Source organism: Rutidosis leptorrhynchoides, chromosome 3 (assembly GCF_046630445.1).
Source record: "Rutidosis leptorrhynchoides isolate AG116_Rl617_1_P2 chromosome 3, CSIRO_AGI_Rlap_v1, whole genome shotgun sequence".
NCBI lineage: Eukaryota > Viridiplantae > Streptophyta > Magnoliopsida > Asterales > Asteraceae > Rutidosis > Rutidosis leptorrhynchoides.
The window spans coordinates 278,523,080-278,538,858 of NC_092335.1; the positions used below are offsets into that span (position 1 = coordinate 278,523,080).

Consider the following 15,779-nt stretch of genomic DNA (forward strand, 5'->3'; position numbering starts at 1 on the left):
GTGGCGGAAAATGAGCAGGTTGAGTAGGTACATAGTTATTTGGTACCTGATATGATAGCTGGCTCATGATTTGGTGCTGATGAACTACCCAGCTATCGTGTTGGCGTCGCCTATAATCCTCGTATACTCGCTCGGAGTTCCACTGCTCATACATACTATGTCTGGCCGCGTTCATCATTGCTTCCTCATCTATAAGAACGTGGACGTCAAGAATAGCATCTCGAAAGACATCCCTAATGTCTTCCGCCTCCTCCATTTCCTCGTCTGAGCCTCTCTCTACCTGAGGATGAGATCCCTCATAGGGTACTGCCTGGTTACGTCTACTTTTCAATACCTTAGCACCCACATAAACTTTCAATCCTAAGGGCTCAACCTGTTCTCTACAAAGCTGTAATGGACCCCCTTGGTTCCTATCAACACCTAAATACTCTCCAATGAGAGTAACACAAATACCTCCTCCTATTATACTCCCGTCCTGCATTCCTTCTACTATTTTAGATAAATAAAAAGCAACACAGTAAGGGATATTGACAAAGCTTCTAGGATCCCGAATACACTTTAGGTAGAATAAATCATGTAAGGTAATTTTTTTTTATTGTGACCTCTCTGTGTAATCGAGTTAGCTAAAAATCTATGAATAATACGAAGCTCGGCTCTGTCAATATGTGTATAGGAGTGTCCTCCTGCTCATGTAAAAACATCAAAATGTGACATACGCCTCCAAATGGCGTCAGCGTCAAAGTTGCTATCTACCTTTTCACCATAATGAATCAAATTTGTACAATCGGGTAATAGCAACTCACCAGGAGTATATATCTGTAAGGCCCTGGCCATGTCCAGCATGGACATTCTGTACATCCTACCGCCAAGGATAAACCTAAGAAATCTTCTATCATCTATTCTAACTATATTTGTATCAAGTGATACAGTACTCATCAACTCAACACACCATTCCTTATAAACAGGTCTACGAATGGTGAAGAGACGTTCCCAATCTGTAAAAGAAGAACTGCCATACCTTTGAACCAAAAGCTGTCTAACACGGTCAGCTAGATGGACCGTTTCCAAAGGGGCCCAATCGATTACCCTTGGCACCTCTACATTTTTTGTTACCAATTTGAATTTCTTCCTTTGATATGTCTCGTAATCTCTCCATCTCCTATCAAATCTCAGATTAGGATGCAGAGTGTGCTCAGGAATCGTTGGGAATTCTACTGGCGGCCTCATTGGGAATACTATGAATTCATCAACAAACTATACCGGATCATAATAAGGTACGTGCTAATCAGGCTGTTGTTGTTGTTCCTGTTGTAGTTGTTGTTCGTGTTGCATTTCTGGTTCTGGTTCTGGTGCTGGTCGTCTAGATGATGATGCTCCTGAACCTCCAGTATCGGCTTTTTGCAAAACACATTAAACAAAAAATTTGTGCATCCAAATATGCATTAGTGTTAGCAAAATAACAACTTAAAACAATCACTATAACATCCAAATATCATTCATATGGATTGAACACCTGGTAACCGACATTCACAATATGCATATAAGAATATCCCCATCATTCCGGGATCCTCCTTCGGACATGATATTAATTTCGAAGTACTAAAGCATCCGATACTTTGGATGGGGCTTGTTGGGCCTGATAGATCTATCTTTAGGATTCGCGTCAATTAGGGTGTCTGTTCCCCAATTCTTAGATTACCAGACTTAATAAAAAGGGGCATATTCGATTTCGATAATTCAACCATATAATGTAGTTTCGTTTACTTGTGTCTATTTCGTAAAACATTTATAAAAGCAGCGCATGTATTCTCAGTCCCAAAAATATATATTGCAAAAGCATTTAAAAAGGGAGTAATGAAACTCACGCATATAATTATTGTAAAACAGTTAATAAAACATTTGCATGTATTCTCAGCCCCAAAAATGTAAAGAGTAAAAGGGAATCAAATGAAACTCACCATACTGTATTTTGTAGTAAAAATACATATAACATCATTGAACAAGTGTAGGGTTGGCCTCGGATTCACGAACCTATATTAATTATATATATTTATATGACGGTCAATGTTTGTCTAACAATTTAGGCCAAGTCATAGTGTACCACAATCCTAATGCTCGAGTCTGACTCAACAGTATAGTAACATGTTATATTACCCATGCTCAGTTAAAATTCTAGTAAAAGGTGACGAGTGAAACAACGTAACACAAATGGTTTCATAATCATAAAATAGTATTTTAGTATTTAGAGAAAGTCAACACAAAAAAAAATTAACTGAACAGTTAACGGAAAAAGTCAAAGTTCAAGGTCAAAAGTCAAAGGTTAAAGTAGAAACGAGGTCGCATGCAAAAATACAATAACTTATACAAAAATGATTTTTCGGTCAAACATGACTAAACGGCCACTTCAGCGATTTTTAGAAAAATTATCGGAACTCCGATTGATAAACGGCCAAAGATAAAAGTTACACATTACCAAAAAGATTAAGCATAAATTTTACAGAAGTAAACTAAACCTAGACAACTCGTAGTTGCCAACTCGGTTTCGGCGTTTCAAAGTTAATTTTTCAGCTTTAATAAATTTACAAAAGTGACCGAGTAGCCTACTTTGGAGATTTTTAGAAAATTCCTCGAAACTCGGATTGACAAACGGTCAAAGCCTGCAAATTCTAGTTACCACAAAGATATAACATGATTTTTGGCAAAAGTAAACACACATCAGGCCGACCATGACAACTGATACAAAACTTACATTTTTAATAAAAAGTTTCAGCTCTTTTCAGAATTTTAAAATGTGACCAAACAGTCAACTTTGACGATTTTTAGAAAAATCGTCGAGACTCAAATTGACAAACGGTCAGAGTCGTTTGCTAGACCTTACAGCAAAGAATTCAGTGGTATTTTTTCGTAAATCTGAAACAACGCAGATCAGCGAGAATTTCAGTTCTCTTTTCGACATTTTTTCAAAATTTGCAAAACTTCTTTTGTTCATAACTTGACAACCGTTCAACGAAACGAGATGTGCTTTATATGAAAATTCATCTACTCAACGAGTAGAATCCAAATAACCACTTTTTATAACCCAGAAAATTAGTTCACTAATTATCATTAGCAATCTTAATTACGAAATTAATTGTTTAATTCATAACTTTCTAATCATTCATCGAATCCATTCGATATCTAAATGAAAAGTTCTTAATTTTTCGCTAGCTTTCCAATGACATGCATATCTTATACCTTATTTCATCCCTAGTATAACAACCTTTAAGATTCAACATAACCTCTCTAAGGGCAATATCAAATGTACAAGCATGCATAATCCTATTTTCTCGAGCACTAGTCAGGGATACACTATTAATAAATAAAAGTTAAGTTGTGAGTGCTCACGTATCAATATTGAGATTCAATATTGCAGGAAGGTACGTAGATGCAACGGAGATGATAAACACTAGTTTGACCTCACGAGCATACCCCCCGAACATTACCCACAACCTCCATAGATGTAACCCATAATTTCCTTAGCTCTATCCCACTCATAAAACCCGTTTTGAAATTCACTTGGGCAGAACATCGTCGTAGTATTTTATGTATAATACTAATAATATCGCTGCTTAATATTACTAATACTAAAAATAATAATATTGATACTAATAATAATAATAATAATAATAATAATAATAATAATAATAATAATAATAATAATAATAATATAATAATTCTATACGTAATACTAGATATATGAAAGTGGATGTTTGTGTGTGCTTAAAAGTTTGATTATGCTTGCATTTATAGAACCATTTCAAGTCTTGCACTTGATTATAATATAATATAATAATATAATACATTAATATAATAAATAAATAAATAATAATAAAATAGAAAAAAAACAAAAAAAAACGTGTGTACTTAGTTGTAAAAAGTTGTCATCCCGTGACTCTTTGAAAACAAAACTTACGTACCACTTTATTATTTAATAATATTATATATAAATATATATTTAATTCATATGATTAATTATATATTATATTATATTCACGTTCATGGTAAAAATATAATTTTTACAAAAATGACACGGTCATGGTCTCACGACTCATGTACCACTTTCGGTTTTTCGGGCGCACTTTCGTACGTTTAGAAAAACTAGCCTTTTACATTACGTGACGTGTACCTTTTACAAAAATTAGACTTACTCAACAATAAATTACCTTTATAAAAATATAACTTATAGAATTGAGTGTTGTGGTCATTTCTTTCTATAAATTAAAGTCTCGTTGTTTGTCAAAATATTTTATTTTAAATTAAACATTTTGTGACACGTACCTTTATTAATAACTAGACTTAAATTAATTAAAAAACTAACTCACTCAAAGTGTAACTTAATCTTTTGAGTGTTTTGGTCATTTACTTTTATAATTCATAAACTTGTTATTTATCAAAGCCTATTTATTAATATTAGTTTAATATCAAAACGTTTTATGACTAATTTAAATTAAAATTTATAATCTTATACATATTTTTGAAATATTTATCTAATAACATACTAGTTATCCTTTCAAAACTAATTATATAATTTAAGATCCTTTACAAAATCGAAACTTCTATAACGTTTATGCTTTAAAACTTAATTTGATTTCATTCTTTTATGCGTAAATGTTTAGTTTAATTTCCTTAACTTTCTAAATAATATAGCTTAATATAACATATCAAATGAGTTTATCTAGTCAACGAATCTTATAATTATTCCTTCTATATGATAAATCGAGTATTATGAAATTCGATTCTCCACTAACTTTTGTCTAACTCTCGATAAGTGACACCTTGTTCTTATTTGAAGATCACTTCACCATTATTTCCGAATACCGTTAAAAGTAAGAGTTCTCTAATTCAAAGTGGACCTCATAACCGAGACTCGTAATCCTAATTCAATGTATTTGATGATCCAATCATTTGTTATTATCTTTTAATCTCGTCGACTAACTTACATCGAACAAATACGTTCATGTAAAGTATTATTCATTCAATACCTTGATAGCATTTCCAAATTCATAAAATAGATCTCATATCTTATATTCATAATAACTAATCCGTTCAATGTTTCATTAATATAACTCAATTCAAAATCAGACATATGTATATGTATATATATATATATATTTATTTACACATAAATGTTCGTGAATCATTTGGCATGGTCAAAGGATATTTGATTACAGAAATATAGTTTCAAAACTTTCGAGACTCAACATTACAGATTTTGCTTATCGTGTCGGATATATATAAAGATTAAAGTTTAAATTTGATCAGAAATTTCCGGGTCATCACATTCAAAGCCCAAAATGCTTTGTGTTCAATTTCTACTGGAAGATGACATGCTTTTCCATAAACGAGTCTAAAATGTGTGGTTCCAACTGGAGTTTTGTAGGCTGTTCTAAAAGCCCAGAGTACATCCTCCAATTTAATGGACCATTCCTTCGGATTTGATCCTACGGTTTTTTCTAGAATACGTTTTAAAGCTCGGTTGGTATTTTCAACTTGTCCACTTGTTTGTGGATGATATGCGGTGGAGATTTTATGAGTTACTCCATATCTTTTGAGAACTTTCTCAAGTTGATTATTACAGAAATGAGTACCCCGATCACTTATTAAAGCTTTCGGTATTCCAAACCTTGCAAAAAGACGTTTTAAAAAGTTGACTACAACTCGTGCATCGTTAGTTGGAAGATCTTGTGCTTCCGCCCATTTAGATACATAATCAATGGCTACGAGAATATAGAGATTATTATGAGATTTTGGAAATGGACCCATAAAGTCAATACCCCATATGTCAAATACTTCACATACTTGAATGACATTTTGTGGCATTTCATCACGTTAACTTATTTTTCCGGCTCTTTGACATGCATCACAGGATTTGCAAAGAAGGTGTGCGTCTTTGTAAATTGTAGGCCAATAGAATCCAGCATCATAAACTTTTCTTGCTGTTAGTTGAGGCCCATAATGCCCTCCTGTTGGTCCTGTGTGACAATGGTTTAAAATTTTACTAGCTTCATCTCCAAATACACATCGGCGTATTATTTCATCTGGACAACTTTTAAACAGATGTGGATCTTTCCAGAAATAGTGTTTTAGATCACTGAAGAATTTATTTCGTTTTTAGTACGATAATCCTTTTTCAAGGAATCCACATACTAAATAGTTTGCATAGTCTGCAAACCATGGAATTTCATTATAATCTATCTTTAATAGATATTCATCAGAAAAGTTGTCTTGTATGGCCGATTCATTTAGAACTTCTAATTCAGGATTTTCAAGACGAGAAAGATGATCAGCGGCGAGATTTTCTGCTCCTCTTTTATCTCGAATTTTAATATCGAACTCTTGTAAGAGTAAGATCCAACGGATTAATCTTGGTTTGGCATCTTGTTTCAAAAATAGGTATCTAAGAGCAGAATGGTCGGTATAGACCACCGTTTTTGCTAGAACGAGATATGAACGAAATTTGTCAAAAGCAAAGACAATAGCAAGGAGTTCTTTTTCAGTAGTTATGTAATTCGTTTGTGCTCCTTGTAACGTCTTACTAGCATAATATATAGGTTGAAATCGTTTTTCAATTCTTTGTCCTAAAACGGCTCCCATTGCAAAATCACTGGCATCGCACATTAGTTCAAACGGTAAATTCCAATTCGGTGTTATCATGATCGGCGCATTTAGTGAGTTTCTCTTTAAGAATATTAAAATATTTGATGCATTCATCTGAAAAGATGAATGGAGCATCCTTTTCTAGGAGTTTATTCATAGGAGTGGCAATTTTAGAAAAATCTTTTATGAAACGTCGGTAAAAACCTGCATGCCCTAGAAAACTCCTAACTCCTCTAACATTGGTGGGATGTGAAAGTTTAGCAATTACATATACTTTAGCTCTATCCACTTCAATTCCTTCTTTTGAAATTTTATGTCCAAGAACGATGCCTTCTTTAACCATGAAATGGCATTTCTCCCAATTAAGAACTACATTTGATTGTTCGCATTTAATAAGCATTCGTTCAAGATTAGCTAGACATGATTCAAAAGTATCACCGAAGACTGAAAAGTCATCCATGAAAACTTCCATGCATTCTTCTATCATGTCGTGAAAAATCGCCATCATGCACCTTTGAAAGGTTGCAGGGGCGTTGCAAAGTCCAAATGGCATGCGTTTGTAAGCAAAAGTACCATAAGGGCACGTGAACGTGGTTTTCTCTTGATCTTCGGGTGCTATTGGAATTTGAAAATATCCGGAAAATCCATCAAGAAAACAATAGTAACTGTTTCCGGCTAATCTTTCCAACATTTGATCAATAAAAGGTAAGGGAAAGTGATCTTTTCTGGTGGCGTCATTTAATTTTCTATAATCAATAAACACATGCCATCCTGTTACAGTCCTAGTAGGAATAAGCTCATTTTTTTCATTTGTAATGACAGTCATGCCACCTTTCTTAGGCACGCATTGAACTGGGCTTACCCATGGACTATCAAAAATTGGATAAATTAAACCTGCATCTAGCAGTTTAATTATTTCTTTTTAACAACATCTTGCATATTCGGATTTAGTCTTCATTGGCGTTGCACATACGTTTTATGACCTTCTTCCATAAGGATTTTATGTGTGCAATACGAAGGACTTATTCCTTTTATATCATGAATCTTCCATGCAATGGCTGGTTTATGAGCTTTCAACACAGAAATGAGTTGTGATTTCTCATTTTTAGTAAGAGAAGACGATATTATTACAGGTAATTCAGATTCACCATTTAAATAAGCGTATTCCAAATGGTTTGGAAGTGGCTTTAACTCTAATTTCGGAGGTTCTTCTATCGATGATTTATATCGATATCTGTCTTCTTCTTTTAGCATTTGAATTTCTTCTGTTGTTGGTTCATATCCATTAGCTATTAGTGTAGCTAACATTTCAGCTTCATCAATTGGTTCAGTTCCTTCTCCTAAAGAACATTCTCCTGTTCCTTGTAATTCTGGAAATTCTTCTAATAATTCTGCATGTGAATCTATAGTTTGAATATAATAACATGTATCATCTGCAGATTGCGGTTGTTGCATTGCTCTATTAACTGAAAAGGTAACACTCTCATCCTCTATACTTAGGGTCAATTTCTTACCGAACACGTCTATCATTGCTTTAGCCGTGTTTAAGAATGGTCTTCCTAATATGAGAGGAACTTGAGAATCTTCTTCCATGTCCAGAACAACAAAATCTACTGGAAATACTAAAGTACCAACTTTAACTAGCATGTTCTCCATTATCCCTCTAGGATATTTTATTGATCTATCGGCTAGTTGTATACTTATTCTTGTTGGTTTCAATTCACCAAGGTGAAATGTCCCGTTCTTATTGATTAAAAACGTTCCATATTAATTGATTTCGTTGCGAGGTTTTGACCTCTATATGAGACGTTTTTCAAAGACTGCATTCATTTTTAAAACAAACCATAACCTTTATTTCATCAATAAAGGTTTAAAAAGGTTTACGTAGATTATCAAATAATGATAATCTAAAATATCCTGTTTACACACGACCATTACATAATGGTTTACAATACAAATATGTTACAACAAAATAAGTTTCTTGAATGCAGTTTTTACACAATATCATACAAGCATGGACTCCAAATCTCGTCCTTATTTAAGTATGCGACAGCGGAAGCTCTTAATAATCACCTGAGAATAAACATGCTTAAAACGTCAACAAAAATGTTGGTGAGTTATAGGTTTAACCTATATATATCAAATCATAATAATAGACCACAAGATTTCATATTTCAATACACATCCCAAACATAGAGATAAAAATCATTCATATGGTGAACACCTGGTAACCGACATTAACAAGATGCATATATAAGAATATCCCCATCATTCCGGGACACCCTTCGGATATGATATAAATTTCGAAGTACTAAAGCATCCGATACTTTGGATGGGGTTTGTTAAGCCCAATAGATCTATCTTTAGGATTCGCGTCAATTAGGGTGTCTGTTCCCTAATTCTTAGATTACCAGACTTAATAAAAAGGGGCATATTCGATTTCGATAATTCAACCATAGAATGTAGTTTCACGTACTTGTGTCTATTTTGTAAATCATTTATAAAACCTGCATGTATTCTCATCCCAAAAATATTAGATTTTAAAAGTGGGACTATAACTCACTTTCACAGATTTTTACTTCGTCGGGAAGTAAGACTTGGCCACTGGTTGATTCACGAACCTATAACAATATATACATATATATCAAAGTATGTTCAAAATATATTTACAACACTTTTAATATATTTTGATGTTTTAAGTTTATTAAGTCAGCTGTCCTCGTTAGTAACCTACAACTAGTTGTCCACAGTTAGATGTACAGAAATAAATCGATAAATATTATCTTGAATCAATCCACGACCCAGTGTATACGTATCTCAGTATTGATCACAACTCAAACTATATATATTTTGGAATCAACCTCAACCCTGTATAGCTAACTCCAACATTCACATATAGAGTGTCTATGGTTGTTCCGAAATATATATAGATGTGTCGACATGATAGGTCGAAACATTGTATACGTGTCTATGGTATCTCAAGATTACATAATATACGATACAAGTTGATTAAGTTATGGTTGGAATAGATTTGTTACCAATTTTCACGTAGCTAAAATGAGAAAAATTATCCAATCTTGTTTTACCCATAACTTCTTCATTTTAAATCCGTTTTGAGTGAATAAAATTGCTATGGTTTCATATTGAACTCTATTTTATGAATCCAAACAGAAAAATTATAGGTTTATAGTCGGAAAAATAAGTTACAAGTCGTTTTTGTAAAGGTAGTCATTTCAGTCGAAAGAACGACGTCTAGATGACCATTTTAGAAAACATACTTCCACTTTGAGTTTAACCATAATTTTTGGATATAGTTTCATGTTCATAATAAAAATCATTTTCTCAGAATAAAAACTTTTAAATCAAAGTTTATCATAGTTTTTAATTAACTAACCCAAAACAGCCCGCGGTGTTACTACGACGGCGTAAATCCAGTTTTACGGTGTTTTTCGTGTTTCCAGGTTTTAAATCATTAAGTTAGCATATCATATAGATATAGAACATGTGTTTAGTTGATTTTAAAAGTCAAGTTAGAAGGATTAACTTTTGTTTGCGAACAAGTTTAGAATTAACTAAACTATATTCTAGTGATTACAAGTTTAAACCTTCGAATAAGATAGCTTTATATGTATGAATCGAATGATGTTATGAACATCATTACTAACTTAAGTTCCTTGGATAAACCTACTGGAAAAGAGAAAAATGGATCTAGCTTCAACGGATCCTTGGATGGCTCGAAGTTCTTGAAGCAGAATCATGACACGAAAACAAGTTCAAGTAAGATCATCACTTGAAATAAGATTGTTATAGTTATAGAAATTGAACCAAAGTTTGAATATGATTATTACCTTGTATTAGAATGATAACCTACTGTAAGAAACAAAGATTTCTTGAGGTTGGATGATCACCTTACAAGATTGGAAGTGAGCTAGCAAACTTGAAAGTATTCTTGATTTTATGTAACGAGAACTTGTAAAATATATGAAGAACACTTAGAACTTGAAGATAGAACTTGAGAGAGATCAATTAGATGAAGAAAATTGAAGAATGAAAGTGTTTGTAGGTGTTTTTGATCGTTGGTGTATGGATTAGATATAAAGGATATGTAATTTTGTTTTCATGTAAATAAGTCATGAATGATTACTCATATTTTTGTAATTTTATGAGATATTTCATGCTAGTTGCCAAATGATGGTTCCCACATGTGTTAGGTGACTCACATGGGCTGCTAAGAGCTGATCATTGGAGTGTATATACCAATAGTACATACATCTAAAAGCTGTGTATTGTACGAGTACGAATACGGGTGCATACGAGTAGAATTGTTGATGAAACTGAACGAGGATGTAATTGTAAGCATTTTTGTTAAGTAGAAGTATTTTGATAAGTGTCTTGAAGTCTTTAAAAAGTGTATGAATACATATTAAAATACTACATGTATATACATTTTAACTGAGTCGTTAAGTCATCGTTAGTCATTACATGTAATTGTTGTTTTGAAACCTTTAGGTTAACGATCTTGTTGAATGTTGTTAACCCATTGTTTATTATAACAAATGAGATGTTAAATTATTATATTATCATGATATTATGATATATAATATATCTTAGTATGATGTATATACAGTTAAATGTCGTTACAACGATAATCGTTACATATATGTCTCGTTTCGAAATCATTAAGTTGGTAGTCTTATTTGTACATATGTATTTCATTGTTAATACACTTAATAATATATTTACTTATCATTTAACATAATTAACCAAGTGTATCAATATCTTAATATGATTCATATGTACCTAGTAAGACGTTGTTATAACGATAATCGTTATATATATCGTTTTCGAGTTTCTTAAATTAATAGTCTCATTTTTATGTATATAACTCATTGTTAAAATACCTAATGAGATACATACTTATAATAAAAACATGTTAACTATATATATAACCATATATATGTCATCGTATAGTTTTTACAAGTTTTAACGTTCGTGAATCACCGGTCAACTTGGGTGGTCAATTGTCTATATGAAACATATTTCAATTAATCAAGTCTTAACAAGTTTGATTGCTTAAAATGTTGGAAACATTTAATCATGTAAATATCAATCTCAATTAATATATATAAACATGGAAAAGTTCGGGTCACTACACAAGGTCTAGTTTAGCGTATAATGAATACGACATTAAATTTATACTAGCACCTAAGTCTGCCAATGCTTCTATTGAACTAAGACTACCCAGAAAACATGGAATTGTGAAACTTCCTGGATCAGATAATTTTTCTGGTATCTTATTCAACAGCACTGCTGAACAATTAGCATTCATAGTAACAGCCGAGAGTTCTTCCATTTTCTTTCTATTTGAGATTAGATCTTTTAGAAATTTAGCATATCTAGGCATTCCTGAAATCACATCAATGAAGGAAGATTTACATTTATCTGTTTAAACATATCCAAGAATTTGGATTGCTCGGCTTCAAGTTTCTCTTTTTTCATTTTACTCGGGTAAGGAAGTGGTGGTTGGTATGGTTTAACATAAGGTTTAGCCTTAACTGTGTTATCTTCATTAACCTTTTCAACTACCGGTTCTTTTTCCTTATCTTGATCAGGTTGTGGTTCTTGTGGAGTAGGAATAGCTTCATCAGAAGTTACAGGTATTTCAGGTGGTTTAAGTGTTGTACCACTTCTTGTGGTAATGGCTTTAGCTGTTTCATTCCGGGGGTTAGCATTTGTATCACTAGGTAAACTTCCCGATTTTCTTTCACCTATTAACCTTGCTAGGTTACTTACTTCTTGTTCCAAGTTTTGAATAGAAGCTTGTTGATTTCTAAATGCTTGAGCATTTTGTTCATTAGTTTGTTTTTGAGATGTGAAAAACTGCGTTTGAGTTTCAACTAGCTTTGTCATCATATCTTCTAAATTCGGCTTTTTATCATTGGTTTGTGGTGGTTTGTTTTGAAAATTAGGTCTTTGCTGATTGTAAGTATTATTGGATACTTGTTGATTGTTAGGACCTTGTTGGTTGTTGTATGGAATATTTCGATTATAATTCTGGTTTTGATTGTAAATTGGTCTTGGCGGTTGATAATTATTCTGATAATTATTTCCAGGCCTTTGGTTTAGATATGAAACATTCTCTCTTTGTTCCATTGTTAATTCAATACTGAGACAATCTTTTGTCAAATGTGGTCCTCCACACTGCTCACAACTAATTCGTATTGAGTGGATATCTTTAGTCATCTTTTCTATTCGTCTCTCGACAGCATCTATCTTTGCGGAAATGGAATCTAAGTCATGGCTAGAATCGGCTCTAGCTGCTTTAGATGATCTAGCGATATCTTTTTCTTGGTGCCACTCATGTGAGTGGGAAGCAGTGTTATCAATAATTTTGTAAGCATCAGTTTCGGTTTTCTTCATAATAGAACCACCAGCTGCTATATCGATGTCTTTTCTTGTAGTGATGTCGCATCCTTGGTAGAATATTTGTACTATTTGACAGGTGTCTAAACCATGTTGCGGACATCCTCTTAATAACTTTTCAAATCTTGTCCACGCCTCATATAGAGTTTCATTTGGCTTCTGTGTGAACGTAACAATTTCTCCTTGAAGTCTTACGGCTTTAGATACCGGAAAGAATTGTTTAAGAAATTTTTCAACTAAAACGTCCCATGTATCAATCGCCCCTTCAGGTAACGATTCCAACCAATCTTTGGCTTCTCCCTTTAAAGTCCAGGGAAATAACATGAGATATATCTGTTCATCCTCCACTTCTCGGATTTTAAATAGAGTGCAGATCCTATTAAAGGTACGAAGATGTTCATTTGGATCTTCCTTCGGCGCACCACTAAATTGGCATTGATTAGTCACCATGTGTAGAATTTGTCCTTTGATTTCATAATCTGGCGCATTAATGTCTGGATGAGTAATTGCGTGACCTTGGCCAGTGCGTTTAGCTCTCATTCGGTCTTCCATACTTAAAGGTTCCAGATTCTCCATAATTGAATTTGTTGAATCGGAATCACTAGAGGATTCTGATTTAATGGTTCGTTCCTCAATAATCTCTGTTTGAATGATTGGTGGTTCCGGAGGAAAAATTAATGGTTCAGGATCTACGAATTGTCCCTGAATATTCTCCGGATTCTCAATTGTGAGGTCGGGTTCAAAAAATGGATTATCGGAAATTTGAATTGGAGTACTTGGTCGACTGGATGACGATTCTAAAGAAAAATCAACGGCGGTAATATTAGCTAGATGTCTTGATCGAGTTACAGGTGGTGAACGTACAAAAGGTGGTGAATGTCTTGCTCGATGCATTCACTGAATATCCTATTAGTTTTTTAAAAGGAAAGAAAAATTATATAAGTTATCAAATTAATAGACTTTTCTGATTTTGCCCACGTTTCGAATAGCCAAAAGATGCAGTAGAAGGGCAGGATTCGTTTGGTCTCAATATAATTGAGGACTGTTTGGCTCCAATAACCCGGTCCACGATCAAATCCAACTATTACTACGAACCAGAAAATTTTGATGTCTATCAATTTAACCACTTAAAATAAATTTTCGTAATTTTAAGAAGTATAGATAAGAAGTAGAAAAAAAATCTATGTCCTAAAACTAGAATAGCGAGAAATAAGAAAGAAAAAGAGTGCGTCGAAAAAGGTCGAAAAAGAAAAGATCGAAAAAATAAAAGGCGTCAAAAAATAAGAAAAAAAAATGATTTATAGAACTTAAAAACACTCGACTAACCCAACCTTATTACTATCACTAACTTAAAATTATAATCGCAAATTGAGTTTACTAATAGGTAAAAGGCGTCTAAAAATATTAAAGCTTACAAGTAAAACTATATCCCAAATGGCAATATCTTAAAAAGGTACTAAAACTTAAAAAAAAAAAGCGTCGTAAAATTTTAAATCACCTAAATCTTAGTCTAAAAAAAAGCACTTAAGGGATTTTACTGCAAAGCCTAAAAATCTAGAAATAAAAATAACTATGGCAAAAACTATGAATTAAAACTAAATACGAGCGAAAAATACAAAAAATTACGCTAAAACAATTAAAAAGGGACAAAATATAAAAATATACTAAAAGTTGTAAAAAGTACAATTTTTTATAAAAATATTATTTTTATATTATTTATTTAATAAAACTATTAATTTTACAATTTAAATAAACTAATTTAACTAAATATAAAATAAATTAAAAACTAAAATTAAACTAAATAATAAAATATTAAAACCTAATTAGGGTTTATTAAATAATAATAATAATAATACACCGTAATTAATGCAGTTAGGGTTTCCTGTTGGCGTGTCAGACACTCTCATGCGATCGCATGGGTTTATGCCTTCAGGCTCATGCGATCGCATGAGCCAGGATTTTGGGCCAGGTTACGGGCTGCTACAGTAGCAGGCCCAAGAGTTTATTTTTTTTATTTTTTTTATTTTGATGTGTTTATTTTTTTCTATTTTAAATATTTATATAATATATTTTTATAAATTAAATAAAACTTATATTTTTATAAAATAAATATAAAGAAACTTTTATAGAACTTAAATATTTAACAAACTCTTAAAAATATTTATATTTATATTTTTCTTTTTATATTTTCGAATATATTAAAACGTATTTTTACAAAAGCGTATTTTAATAAAAGTAAACTAAAAATAAAAATCTTTTTTTTTATTTAGCGTTGCGCTTCCGGCTTTTAAGCAAGAAAAATCCCCGGCAGCGGCGCCAAAAATACTTGATGTTAAAGCTAAGGGGTATAAAATACTATTAAATTTTACAAGGAAATACTATTAAATACGATACAATTTTACACAAGATATTTATTTTTTTAGAGAATGGATATACTTAAACCTTGCTACAACACTTATAGGCAGTGTACCTAATTATACAGTAGTGTAGTTTTTAGTAAGTCCTGTTCATTCCACAGAGAATCTTTTAATCAAAGCTTAACGCTATATTAGTTTTATTTTATAAAAATACAAATATATATATAAGTAATATTAATATTATAAAGGGGGGTTTTTACCGTTTAATGACCGGTTTGTCGATTTTAAAAACTTTAGTCGCAGTTAAAACAAAATGTAAAATATTGAATAAATAAAAGACTTAATTTAAAGCGTAAAGTAAAT

At 32.3% G+C, this 15,779-nt stretch overlaps 1 non-coding gene across 1 annotated transcript; it reads left to right on the top strand.

Moving 5' to 3' along the window:
• The first annotated feature begins 13,144 nt into the window (after positions 1-13,144).
• On the top strand, positions 13,145-13,251 carry LOC139903491 (small nucleolar RNA R71). Its single transcript, XR_011778307.1, has one exon. It is a non-coding gene; the product is annotated as a small nucleolar RNA R71 (small nucleolar RNA).
• The last annotated feature ends 2,528 nt before the right edge of the window (positions 13,252-15,779 follow it).